At 35.3% G+C, this 14,604-nt stretch overlaps 1 pseudogene; it reads right to left on the bottom strand.

The window, feature by feature from the left end:
* Positions 1-1,336: 1,336 nt before the first annotated feature.
* Positions 1,337-14,604, bottom strand: part of LOC118847297 — a 36,643-nt pseudogene continuing 23,375 nt past the window's right edge.

Genomic DNA, 14,604 nt, shown 5'->3' with positions numbered 1-14,604 from the left:
GAGCCATCTCACCCCTTATTATCTCTTGTATGTTCTGCTTTTCTAATATCTTGAATTCTGTTATTGACAGACTGCTTTTCCTATCACACTCTGTATCCTAAACGTGACTCAAAATTATATCTTTAGAAATCTCAAAACTTTAAAAAATTGACTCCATATTCTATAAAAATAAATTTAACTGACATCTTTTTTAATCAACTACGTATCTCCTCTTTTTTTTTTCCTTTCCAAAAAGAAACAGTAAAAGAAAGACCTGAGTTCGAATTTTGTCTCATATACATACTAACTGTGTGACCCTGGGCAGGTCATTAACCCTGTCTGCCCCAGTCTCCTCAACTGTAAAATGGGGATAATAACAGTGCCTATGTCATAGGGTTGTGGTGAGGACCAGGTAAGATAATATTTGTAAAGCACTGTTCTACAGAGCCTAGCACATAGTAGGCACAAAATTCTCATCCCCTTATCTTGCCTATTTTTTGTCATTCAACTCCAGGGAGGATATGCTTAGCAGAGGAAACTTTAGGTAAAAGAGTAGGGACATTTTACACACTTTCTTCATAAGATTCCAAATTGTTTTCTGCAATGGTCAGATCAATCTACAGCTTCTCCAGCAATGAATCTGTGTACTTATCTTTCCACAACCCTTTGTCATCTTTGCCAGACTGTGGGGTATAATGTCAAACATCAGGGTTGTTTTCATTTATACTTGCAGCTATTATTAGTGAGTTGGCACAATTTCTCCTTTGGTTGTTGACCGTTTGCATTTTTTTTAAGGATTGTTTATTCAGAACAGTGGACCACTTACCTACTGGGGAATTGGTATTGGTCAGATATATTTCTGTTAGTTGTCCATGTAGGTTGGATATTACACCATTATCAGAGTCATCCAATGCATATTTTCCTCCTATTGGGTCACTTCCTTTCTAATCATAGTTTTATTGATTTTGTTCAATTGAAACTTTTGAATTTCAGGCAACTAATATTTTCCATTTTTTCTTTTGTAATTAATTGTCTTCTATATTTCAGCTAAGCATTTACCACCTTGCTGTAGCTATGGAGGATACCTGATTGGTTTCTCTGTTTCTAATACTAAAATCTTTAATATTAAGGTCACATATGTCTTTCGATTATTATTTTTGGAGGGGTCCAAGGGTTTTATTTCTCATCATTCTGCGGTGGTGTACAAAAATGCCAGCAAAGGAAATAAAACGCTTAGAGAACATAATTTATGCCTGACTGTATTTTACAGCACTTTCTCCATGATCGCTTCTAGATAACATTCTCTCTGAAGGAAGGGCTCTGTATGCACATCAGGGGCTCCCAGCCTGAGGCCTCTCTACTGATACTTCACAAACCTTTTCAGATCTTCCAGAAAGTTGATGTACTCCTGGTGCTCTAAAGCTGAACTGAGCTCTACCAGTTCCTCTGCAAACCTATTGTTTACCCCTCGGTCAGCCAGGAAGTCCATCAAGTGGCCGTATAGGGCCAGTCCAGGAAATCCGTGTTGAGCGTGTAGTTTGTATCCTTCCAGTCTGATTTGGTGGTGGCCTGAAAGATGTCACTCTGATCCTCTTCTGTCTGCCCAACCTCATCCTCTGGATAGTGTCAGTTTAGCACCAGGGCCTTCCTGGTATCATCTTTCACAACCTCCACCATGAAGTTTGGAGCTGATATAAGTTCAGGCTCTTGCTGTTCTTGGACTTTCTGTCCCTCTGATGGCTCATTGTCAAATGTTGGTGAGATACTGTTGTTAATGTTGAATGTGACCGCGATCCTCTGGCCAGCTAATCTCGGTACTAACTTGGTTTATGTCCCTTGCACACCCATTTCGCAATCACAGGACATCTTGGGGAGAGATTTGTGTTTCTGGATTTTCCTCTCCTCTTTAATTTCATCCGTCAGGAATTCGGCAAAGGCCTTGTCCCCCTCGATGTGAAGCCCCTCCACATGCACGAGCATAGGCTGGGCGCGCTCTGGTGAGGCTGTAGAATGCAGCGGCTCGTGGGCCCTGCCCCGCTGGCAATTCCTCCTCCCAGGAGGTCTTCCAAGGCACTGGTGGCTGCGGCAGCGTGGGGAGGGTGGCAGGGCTCGGGGCCCAGGCCGCAGGGCACAGCAGCCGGGGCAGCAGCGGCGGGGCTGAGATCCAGACCCGAGGAGGGAGGTGGGGGCGACCACGGGGATCGGAAGTCGAATTTCTTAAGGAGAAATATTTAAAGGTGTACTATAGGGGGCCGCTAAGCATAACTGGTGCAACAGTTGAGTTACCCCTTTATAACTCAAGAACTTTCAATTACCTTACTGTCTGGTCCCTTTTCTCATTAAGAGCTCTGTTTTCCTGGCTAATTTTTGAGCACTGGGTTCTTGAGATCAATTGTTTCTAAATGTTCCTAGTTTACTCTGTTTCATTGATTTACTTCTCTATATTTTAACTACTTCCAAACATTATTATTTGTTCATAATGCAGCTTGAGATCTAGAAATTCTATGCATTCTAGATGCTTGGTGTTTTTTTTTTCATTTCCCAGGTTCTAGTTTTATTTTTTTTTTCCTCTAAATGAACTTAGTTATTATTTCCCTATCTATATAAAGTATTGCTTTGATAATTTGATTAGTATAGCAATAATCTAAAACATAATTTTGGTAGTACTGCTATTTTTATTATATGAGCACGGGTCAAGATGGGCACTAAATATTCATATAATTGTTTTGGTAAGGGGAATTTGTAATTGTATCAATATAAACATTGATTTAATCATTTACCAAACACCATATAGAATATACCATATACCAAATATCAAATCATATACCAAATCACCTAAATATGATTTGATAAATTGACTCTGAGGTATTTTATCCATTTTGTAGGTATCTTGATTAAGATATCTCTTTATATCATTTTCTCTTGGATATAGAAAAGTTCACTTACAGAATTAATTTTGTAACTTACTACGCTAACAAAGTGATTCATTGTCTTAATTTCCTTGTCGATACTCTACGGGGTGTTCCTAAAGTCTGGACACATAAGCAAAAATGCATATTTTCAAGAAATGAAATGAATGAAATTTTCAACATTTTATTTAATTGGAATATTAACAAATAGCCACTTCAATATGATTTCCATCATTTGTGATGCAAAGGTTGATGTGCTTTGCAAGATTCATGTGAGCTCGATGCAATAACTCCCCATTTTCTATGTGTTCAGACTTTAGGAACACCCTGCAGACGTTTCTAAGTAAGCCATCTTGTCATCAGCAGATAGAGATGATTTTCCCTCTACTCTTTGAATTCTGCTCATTTTTAATTTACTTCTATTGTCTTAATGCTATTATTTTAATTTCCAGAATTGTGTCAAATTATACCAGGGAAATAAAACATCATTGCTTTAAAATTGTGCTTGGTAGAAAATGAATAGTATTTATTAATTAATTATGTATGATCTAAACTTTTGCTTTTATTCTTTGTAGGATTTCTAGGCTAAATTATTTTTTTTTATTTTGTCAATGGTTTTTCTCCCCACATCTATTTAATGATTAATTCTATTGTTTTCCTAGTGATAAGTCATCCTTTCATCCCTGGTATAAATCTTGATCATAGTAATTTTAAAAAAAAGTTTGTTATAATCTTTTCCTCAAGATTTCATTTAAGATTTATAACAAAATTTATTAGTTGCTATGTCTATAGTACCCTTTCTTTACTTTAGCTTTCCCTCATTTAGTTATTAGGATAATAGGTGTGCCCTAAAAATGGCAAAAATGCTTTCTTTTTCAATTTTTGAGATTGATTTGTATGACAATTATTGATTGACCACTAAAGTTTGATAGAATTTTCCTAAAATTTATCTAGTTGAGGATTATCCCTCTTTTTTCCTCTTGCACCCTCCTAATATGCCTCCCTAATAAGCTCCCTTAGATCTAATACAATTCCCTTTATTAAAAATTGGATTAATATCCATTTGTTGACCACTTTATATTTTAAATAATGCTCTATTTTTAAAAAAAATCACAGTTTTGAGGCATTTAACCACATGTAATATGTGATGAGAATTATTTTTATTTTTCGCTATTGTGATTTCACCTTGTTATTTTTATTTTGTTAATTTGATTCTATTTCATTTTCATTTTAATAAGGTTGTCCAATTTGTTGTCAGCTTTGTACATTTTTTAAAAGAGCCACATTTAGTTTTGTCAGCACTTTATCAGTTTATTAATACAAATAGTTTTGATTTATCAATTTCTGCTCTAATTTTCAAGATTTTTGTTTTATAATTGCCTTTTTGTTGATTTTATAATTCTAAAAATTAAAAAAAAAATCAGTTCATTAACTGTCTCTTTTTCTGTTTTGTTATGTATGTCTTAGAGGAACATTTTTCCCCCTGAGGATCATTCTTGTTGCATTAGAGAAAAGTTGATATGCTATCTGCTCACTTATATGACTTGTTCTTTTATCCATACATTTTTCAGTATTTTTTATTAAATCTCAATTTAGGTTGGTCTCTTTTGCTTTTGCTTTCTATATTGATTCCTATTTTTAATACATTGTTACCTGCAAAAGGTAGGTTTAACTGTTTGGTTATTTTTCCTATTGCATTTATTTCTCATTTTTCTCTTCTGTTAGATAGCCTATTTTTGTAAAGATGCCATGTGATCCTAACAAATACATATATACTTTAATGTGCCTATTAGGAAAAGACAAACATCTTTCAGTTCTGAATTATCCAGCAGTTTGTTCAAATGTAAGTGTGTGTATTTTTTTTTTATCTCTCTGTTAAGTTTTTCCAGCTCTGAGACAGGAACATTAAAGTCTCCTACTATTAGTGTCTTTCACAATTTAATTAACATGAATTTCGTAGCACTCAATGTCATACTTATGTTTGTCCATTGGTATCATTGATAAGTAAATTATACACTCTAGACAGGTAGCATTGTTTTTTTTTTCAGTAAAACTTTATGTTATACCTGGTGTAGCATAAGAGTAGCTCAACAAGTTAAAGTTGATAGTGATATGGAGACATTAAGTAAGATGAGAACTTAATGTTTCCTGATAATACAATTGGAAAACTTTACTCTAAATCATTCAGTCACACTGCATTGACTCTTCACACTTTAAAACAATTTTAAAGTGATGCATTGGAAGGGTAATTTGGATACATAATTTTAAGCAAGAAAAATTGGCAGTAAATAACATGATCTCTTCAGTCATTTTAATTTTTATTATATCATCTTTTACTAATGGAAAAACAGCATTTCTAGGTGAAAGATTTTTTAAATGGCCTAAAGAATGTATTTTTATATGTGATTCTTTAAAAGTTTTTTTTTTCTATTTCAAGTTCATTAAGCTCTGAGGAAGGCAGATGGGAAAAGACATAAAAGTTGTTCACATTTTAATTTGCAGTAAATCTATTACTGTGTGTCATTATTCTACTACTCCTAAATTAATTCTTTGCTCATTTGTTTCAGCATGACTCGCAACTTGGGATTTAGTAGAATGATTAATTGGATTCAGTGAAAATGTCTTTTGATTATTCTCTACAATTTAACACAAAGGAATACAATAGGCAAGGCATGTATGCCAGATTTTTTAATAAAAATGACTACCAAATCAGATGATACTTTAAAATTTGTTTAAAAAAAGAAAATTTGTTTAAAGAAAAAAAAAAGAAGAGAAGGCAAAAAGGTAAGAAAGAAGGAAAGAAGAGGAAGGAAGGAGGTGAAGGAGGGAAAAAAGAGGGAAGGAAGAAAAATGGAAGAAAAGCAAAAAGGAGGAGAAGGAAGGAAAACAGGAAGAGAGAGATAAGAAAAGAAAGAGAAAAAAGCAACCATTTTTGTTAGAGTTGCATGAAATCTCAGACTTTCACTATATTATGTGATTCAGAATAATAAAGCATAACATATTAAAAGAAGACATATGAGACAACTAATGGACTTTTTTAAAAATCCACATAAAAAGCTCATATTTCAAAACATAATTTTCATGTTCGACAAGGGACTTTCAGCTCTCATAGTCCTTATTAAAACGACTTGGTTCAACTTTACCTTTAAACCTGCAAAGGTAGTTTTCAATGCATATTTCAATATGCAGCTGAAAGTCAAACTCAATATCCCCTGGCAAAGGAAAATAATGGCCAGGCATAATCATGGTATAATTCACTATTCCCTGCTCACCCTACCCCTGCCCACCATTTTTACACAGGCATAAAAAATCTATCCTGGTTCTTTCAGGCAACCAAAAGAGGTACTGCAGTAATATATGTCTATCTTAGCCTAAAACCTAGCAATATAGCTATATAGCCTCTATGTGAAAATACATATGATCATAAAACTGTTCATCTTTTAGCAATAAAATCATGTGGCCATTATTTAAGTGGTATATGTTCACTAACATGAATATTCATGTTTCATCATGAAACGTAGCAGACCCAATGCAGTACGCACATGGTGTATCTTCCAAAGTCAGCATGTATTCCTCAGAAACATGTCTTGGGGTGTGGAACCAAGGTGACAGAGAAAAGCAACTCATCTGAGCTCTCCCAAATTCCCCTGCAAACAGCTTTACAATAATGCCTCAAAATGAATTCTAGAGTGTCAGGACCAACAAAAGGATGGGGGAAAAGAATTTTCAAGCCCCCCAAATCTTAGAAGGTTGGCAGAAAACATCCATTGCAGGATGAGGGGTGGAGAATAGAGTGCAGTTCAGAGCAAGTAATGCCCTGGCAAGACCTCAGCAAGCCAGCGGCAGACCTTGGGGACAATTGAATCACCAGCAATGGCTTCTGGAGCTCTTTTGCCCACAGATGATAATGGGGTCAGACAACTTGTCATAAGGAAATTATAGGAGTCCCTTTGCTGGCACTGAGAGCAGGACTCTGTTGCATTACCCATACATGGACCTGGACTGCAGTCCTGGGTGACAGTCCTAGGTTGTGGTCTTAGGCTGAGGAGCATTAGCACAACAGAGCTTGTAGCTTCAGAGTAGTAAAGATCCTAGTCATAGCTCCAAGGCAGAAAAGAGTACTTGTAGTCATTCAGATAGTATAGCACAGGCCATAAGAATAGTAAACAGTTCTCTTTAGATCATTCCATCTTAGAAGAAGTGAAAATTTACAGAACCCACCTCCCCAGAAGAAGCTTTAAAAACAGCTGCACAAGAAACCTGAAGCTTGGGACAGTACCCTCTTCTCTCTTGTAGAAGAGCCTAATTTTAAAATAAAGTTAAATCAACAAATAGGCTGGAAAAAAAATGAGCAAACAGCAACAAAAAAAGAACCTGGCCCTAGAACTTAACTATGATGACATGGACGATCAAAACACAAACTCAGAAGAAGACAATAAAGTCAAAACTGCTACATCTAAAGTCTCAAAGAAAAAATTGAATTGGTCTCAGGATCAAAAAGAATTCCTGGAAGAGCTCAAAAAGGATTTTAAAAATCAAATAAGAAAGATAAAGGAAAACTTAAGAAATGAGAGTTATTCAAGAATATAATGAAAATGAGTCAACAGCTTAGTGAAGGAGGCACACACACACACACACAAAAATACTGAAAAAACAACACCTTAAAAAAACAGAATAGACCAAATGGTAAAAGAGGCACAGAAATCCACTGAAGAAAAGAACTTCTTAAAAAGTAATTGGGCAAGTGGGGGCTAATAACTCCGTTAGGCAATAAGAAACAACTAACCAAAATCAAAAGATTTAAAAAATAGAAAAAAATGAAATATTTCTTTGGAAAGGCAATTTACCTGAAAATAGATCAAGGAAGAATAGTTTAAATATTATTGGACTTTCAAGTGTAAGCCATGATTATAAAAAGAGGCTAAACATCATTTCTCAAGAAATTATCATGGAAAATTACCCCAATATTCTAGAATAAGAAGGTAAAATAGAAATTGAAAGAATCCATCAATCACCTCTTGAAAGTGATACCTAGATGAAAACTTCTGCGAATATTATAGCCAAATTACAGAGCTCACAGGTCAAGGAGAAAATATTGCAAGCAGCCAGAAAAAACAATTAAGATACTGTGGAGTCGCAGTCACGATAATATAAGATTTAGCAATTTCTGTATTATAGAATCAGAGTTCTCAGAATATGATATTCTAGAGGGCAAAGGAGACAGGATTACAGCCAAGAATCACCTACTCAGAAAAAAATTAAGTATAATTTTTAGGGGAAATTGGATATTTAATGAAATAGAGGAATTTCAAATATTCCTAATGAAAATACCAGAGCTGAGTTGAAAATTTGACTTTCAAATACATGTCTCAAGAGAAGCATAAAAAAGGTAAACAAGAAAGAGAAATCTTAAGGAATTCAATAAGGTTAAATTGTTTATATTCCTGTATAAGAAAATGATGCTTGTAACTCTTAGGAACTTTATTATGATTGGGGCAGTTAGAAGGTGTATACGCAAACAGAGGGCATAGGTGTGAGTTGAATATGATGGGATGATTTCTAAAAAAAAAAATTAAATTAATGGGTGAGAAAGAGAATGCACAAGAAGAAGGGGGAAAGACGAGGTAAAAAGGCATAAATTATCTCATGTAAAAGTGGTGTGAAAGCCACTTTTATATTGGAAGGGAAGGTGAGAGAAGTGGGGGAAGGCACTTGAACCTTACGTTCATTAGAATTAGGTCAAAGAGGGAATGAAATACACACTCAGTTTGGTATGGTAATCTATCTTAAGCTACGGGAAAGTAGGAGACGGAGGGGAGAAGAGAAGGTGTGTGGGAGTGGGAGGGTGATAGAAGGAAGAATGGGGGTGGTGGTAGTTAAAAGCAAGACACTTTTGAGGCTGGATAGTGCAAGGAGAATGAGAGAAGAATAAATGGGCTGGGGAAGTAGCCTGGATGAAAATTTAGAGCAATCATAACTTTGAAAAAAAATTACAGCAATTTTTTTTTCTGATAAAGGCCTCATTTCTCAAATATATAGAGAACTGAGTCAAATATATAAGGATGCAAGTCATTCCCAAATTGATAAATGGTCAACAGATATAAACAGACAGTTTTCAAATGAAGTAACCAAAGCTATCTATAGCCATATGAAAAATACTCCAAATCACTATTGATTAGAGAAATGTAAATTAAAAATCTGAGGTACCATGCCACACCTATCAGATTGGCTAATATGGGGGGGATGTGGTAAAATTGAGACACTAATGCAATATTGTTGGGAGTTGTCAACTGATTCAACCATTCTGGAGAGCAATTTGGAACTATGCCGACAGGGATACAAAACCTTTTGACCCAGTAACAGTACTATTAAGACTTTATCCCAAAGAGTTTAAAAAAAAGGAAAAGTACCTCTGTACAAAAATATTTATAGTAGCTTCTTTTGTGGTGGCAAAGAATTGGAAATGAGGGGATACCCATCAATTGGGGAATGACTGAACAAGTCATGATCAATAAGAAATGATGAACAGGATACTCTCAGAAAAACCTGGAAATACTTACATGAACCAATACAAAGTAAAATGAGCAGAACTAGGGGAACATTGCACACAGCAACAGCAATATTGTATGACGATCAACTGTGAATTACTTAGCTATTCTCAGCAATACAATGATCCAAGTCAGCTCCAAAGGATTTATGATGAAAAATTCTATCAACCTTCCCAGAAAATACTGATGGTGTCTGAAGGCAGATCAAAGCATGTTTTGAAAACTTTATTTTTGGGGGGTTTTTTGACTGTTCTTTCTTTTACAACATGACTAATATGGAAATATGTTTTATGTGACTGTACATGTATAACTTATATCTAATTGCTTGCTTTCTCAATGAGATGAGAGGGGAGGGAGGGAAAAAATTTGAAACTCAACATTTTTAAAAAATAATAAATGTTAAAAATGTTTTTACATGCAATTGGGAAAAATAAAAATATTTTTACAAAAAGAATAAGTCTTGTACTATACTCTTATCTGAGTTTTGCAAGGAACATTTGAGAGTGGGTTAGAGTTGAAAGGAGGAAGGGAGAGGATATTTTAAAAGATACAATAGAGTTGGGAAAAATCATACTTATTCAGTTACCACTTAAGTGCCTACTATATTTCAAGCAGTGTGTTAAATGCTAAGGAAGAAAGAAAACTAAGAAAAAAAGATCTTTGTTGATTCCTTAATGGAAAGTACATGGAGTACACCTATTTTTCAGCTTTCCTTATCATCTTCACAAAAGCTGACCATGTGCTAAAGCATAAAGAATTAATAAACAAGTACACTAAATTGGAACTTAAAACCCTTAACACAATTATAATTAAATGAGTTAACATGTGTAAAGTCATTTGCAAACGTTGATGTTCTTTATAAGTGCCATCTAATAAGCAATAGCATGTATATGTGTTTGTGTGTGAGTGTGTGTGTGTGTGTGTGTGTGTGTGTGTGTCTGAGAGAGAGAGAGAGAGAGAGAGAGAGAATTATATATGTTGGGAATGGTTCTTGTGACTAAAATGTGTATATATGCATACACACATATTACACACACACACACACACACACACACACACACACACATATTACCAAGGTTGACATGACATAAAGTAGAATATCTAAACTGCTTAATTCAAAAACAGAAATTGGATAAGCTATAAACAAATGCCCAAAAGTGGGTGGGGCAGTCCCAGAGTGATTTACAAGTAAATCCTATCAAATATTTAAAGAATATCTAACTCGTATTATATGAATTGTTTACAAAAAATAGAGAGAGGTGATGCCTTACCAAACTCTTTTTATGAAAAAACTCAAGCAGAGAAAGACAATTATATGACAATACCACTAATGGAAAAGTTGTGCAAAAATATTAAAAAAGACGTGGCAATATGCTTTGTTTTGGGTTTGATTTTGTTTTTGCTTTCTTTATTTTATTTTATTTTTTTTTTACAAAATCCAATGTAATCAGTCTGAATTTTTACCAAGACCACAGGAACTACTTAGTGTTAGCAAAAAGCATAAAGATAATAAGTAATAGTAATTTAAAAAGTAAAATCACAAAGTTTAGAAGAATTCCTGACACAATGCAACACTCATTCCTTTTTTTAACGGAATAAGATTAAGTAGACTTTCCCTGATGATGCACAGTAGCTATTGAAAAGCAAGAACTGACATTATTTGAGGTACAGAAATACTAGAAGTTTTCCCAACAAAATCAGTGTAATGTATCAAAGATCTTCCCCACCCATTCAATAGGCCTCAGGTGGGGCTAGGTGGAAAACCTTGATTATATCTTTGTAAGTAGGCCTAAAGCCCCTACTTACCAAATACTAAGCTGATTTGGGTGTGAAGCCCTCAGGGCTCTAAGGGGAGTTGCTAAGATCAGAGCCAATGGTATGTGCACTGAGTTCTAGTCAATCATGAATTCAGCCAATCAGAGACCTAAGTTCTAGCCAACCAGACACCCAGCTAGGACTGTATATAAGGAGAGCCCAGAGTGTAAGAGAACCAGAATTGAAGAGGGACAGAACTGAGAGCAGCAGAACTGAGAAGGAGACATTGAAGCAGCAGACATCAAGAGGGCACTGAAGAGCAGACATTGAGAGAGCCAGTGGGACAGAGCTGCAGAAGAGAGTGCTGAGCAGAAAGTCAGGATTCCTGAGTTATTGTTTACAGGAAAGCCCTAGCATGGTGGAAGGTTACAAGATGACTTGGTTCCTTGCTGTAATACTGTGTTATAATTTTCTTGTTGCTATATTGAGGTGGGTTTACTGGTTTTGCAATATAATTACTGCTATATTGAATTGGGGTTATTGGTCTTGGGATTTTATCCTCTGGAGTCTAAATAGATGTTATACTTCCTCTGCCTTCCACATAGAGATTTTTTCATACTTTGTGATTCTGAACCATTCAACATGTTCATGGTCATCCTCAAGGTCATGAATCTTGCTTTACTGATACAATCAGGGGTTAAGAAAAGATATCCATTGTCTCTGTATTTTTCTGATATAGTTATAGAAATGTTAGATATACCAATAGGAAGGATGGAAAGAAGAAAGGAAAGAAAGAAGCATTTGTTACATCTTGACTATGTGGTAAGCACTGTACTAAGTTATTTACAAATGGTAAAGTAAAAATTAAAATACTTGACAATTAAGTGGTTATATGGTGTGAGTGAAATTGAGGAGCTGAGGATGACATCAAAGTTATGAACCTGGGTAATTGGAACCTAGGAAGGTATATGTAAGACACAGGAATTGAATACATATCAAGGCCAGCTGCCTCTCACATACATACATGCTTACATACAGACACATACATACATGAATAATTGCATGCATATATAAATATGCATTGGGTTATTTTTCTTCATAGTGCTGTTAAAATAGTAGAACTGGAGGTTACCACAAACTATTTGACAAAAATTCTCATGTAATCTTTCTGGATAAGATAGAAAAAATTAAAACTGGTTGATTAGTGGTTCCTTTAACAGCAACTGGAACATTTGGAAGAGAGTTTTGGGGCAGGGGATGTAGGTAAAAGATAATAGTGTAAGACAGGTTGAGTTTGAGATTTCTCCAGGTCAGTTAATTTCAGACATCCAATAGGCAGTTGGTAACATGGGACTGAAGCTCAGGGGAGAGACTGGATATATACATTTGTAAATTGTTCAAGTGTTTTAGTCATGTCTGACTTTTCATGACCTCATTTGGGATTTCCTGGCAAAGATACTGAAGAAGTTTTGCCATTTCCTTCTCCAGCTCATTTTATAGATGAGGAAACTGAGGCAAACAGGGTTAAGTGGTTTTTTTCAGGGTCACACAGCTAGTAAATGTCTAATGCCAGATTTCAATTCAGATCTTCCTGACTCTAGACCCAGAGCTCTATCTACTTTGCCACCTAGATGTATGGAGTGTTCAGAAAAGATTAGCACCTCTGGTGTGAGAGCTTGCCAAGCCCTTTTCAGGGCCACTCATCCACTTTTGGGGTCTACTTCCACCCAACTTTAACCCATGACTCCAAGAAACTGTAGTCTGGCCAGCATAATTACTTGCTGTAGTTAAAGTATAGCTACACCACAGTAAAACCATCTTGGTAGATGGGCTAAATCAGGTTGAAAGTAACCAACAGGTCTCAAACCCATTGGTGAATTAGGGAGATATCTACTCCAAGCATGTGAAGACTTCCCCCCAGTGGAATGGGTGGATGAGAACAATTTATTCCAAAGACTGTAAAGGCAGCTGAAGCAGGCACTGTGGAGCTCTTAGAGCTTGGTCAGAGAGTGAAGATGCCAAGGACATCAGCTGCATCTTGGGCCATCACCAATTGTCCTGATTTTTGTCTTGCCACTGGACTAGGATGATTCTGGAAGAGAGAGTGAGCCTGATGACTTTGTGTGACTCTGCCTCACTTAAATGAAATTCATCCAAAACAGCACATCACCCTGTGATGTCACTGGTCCTCTTCAAAATGAAGGACAACCAACAACATATGTGAACTATCTGCATAGAGATGATATTTAAACCAATAGGATCCAATAAGGTCACCTATAGAGAGTGAAAAGAGAGGAGAGGGCTTGTAGAACACTAACAAAAGTTTTGTTGAGCTAGCAAAGAATACTGAGCAGTGGTCAGATAGAAGAACAAGGAGAAAGTAATGTCATTAAAAAAAACTCAAAAAGGAATGCATATCCAGGATCAGAGGGCAGTCAGCTACGTCAAATGCAGCATAGAGATCAAGAAGGATCAGAAACAAGAAAAGACCATCAGTCTAGACAATTATGAGATCACAAAAATCTTAGCCACCCAAGAACATATAAAGAATAAAGGAAAATTTATTACTAATATAAAGAATCCCAGAGAGTAAAAGGGGAGATAGAAAATATAGGGTAATTATAGGTAAAGGTGAACTACGCTGGATAGGAATGTGAATGTGGTGACGGGATGGAGGATAAAGATGCCAGGGCTGACTATATTTCTTAATCACAGGCAGGAAAGAAGCAGGAAGTAGGAATTTATTAACCATAGGATAGTGACAGGGAGTAGGGAGAAGTTTATACAATCAGTCTGATTTAAGATTTTAAAGAAAATCTTAATGGAGCCTTCCTTGAAGGCAGAGCTCCTTTATTTGACTTCAAAGGAATGAGAACTAAATTTAAGACCAATATTCCATATAAGTCTTTGCATTAACTGTAACTATTTTCCCCAGAAATATTTTAATATATCTACTTTTAATACAACAAATCTTTCATGACACTTTATAAACACTTAAGTCAAGAAAGATTCTTTTATAGAAAATTTGACAATATTCCCCACTTTTTTTGCAAAAGGTGAGTAATCATTGGGTTAATAACAGGAAAAGAAATAATTTAATTACATTAGATTCAGGTACCACATTTCTTTCTTTATTTTTTTTCTAATTAAAAAAGAAGATACAGTATTTTTAACTTTATTTTCTTGTTTGATTCTTTCTCTGAACTCCCTCTAGTGTCCTCATATTAACACTACACAACAAAGGGTTATCTTTAATAAGTCACAAATAAAGTCCAACTTTCATCAAGAAAACATAATTCTCACTATAAATTACTTAATAGTATATACTTCTGATGTATTTTCAGTAACTAACAAATTATAATCACAAAGTCACTTTACATGGGTATATGCTATAGAAATATTTGTCTACCTAG

This window comes from Trichosurus vulpecula, chromosome 4 (assembly GCF_011100635.1).
Source record: "Trichosurus vulpecula isolate mTriVul1 chromosome 4, mTriVul1.pri, whole genome shotgun sequence".
In the NCBI taxonomy this organism is placed as follows: domain Eukaryota; kingdom Metazoa; phylum Chordata; class Mammalia; order Diprotodontia; family Phalangeridae; genus Trichosurus; species Trichosurus vulpecula.
Note: the sequence above shows the minus strand (reverse complement) of the source record. Positions and strands in the feature narration are given on the sequence as shown.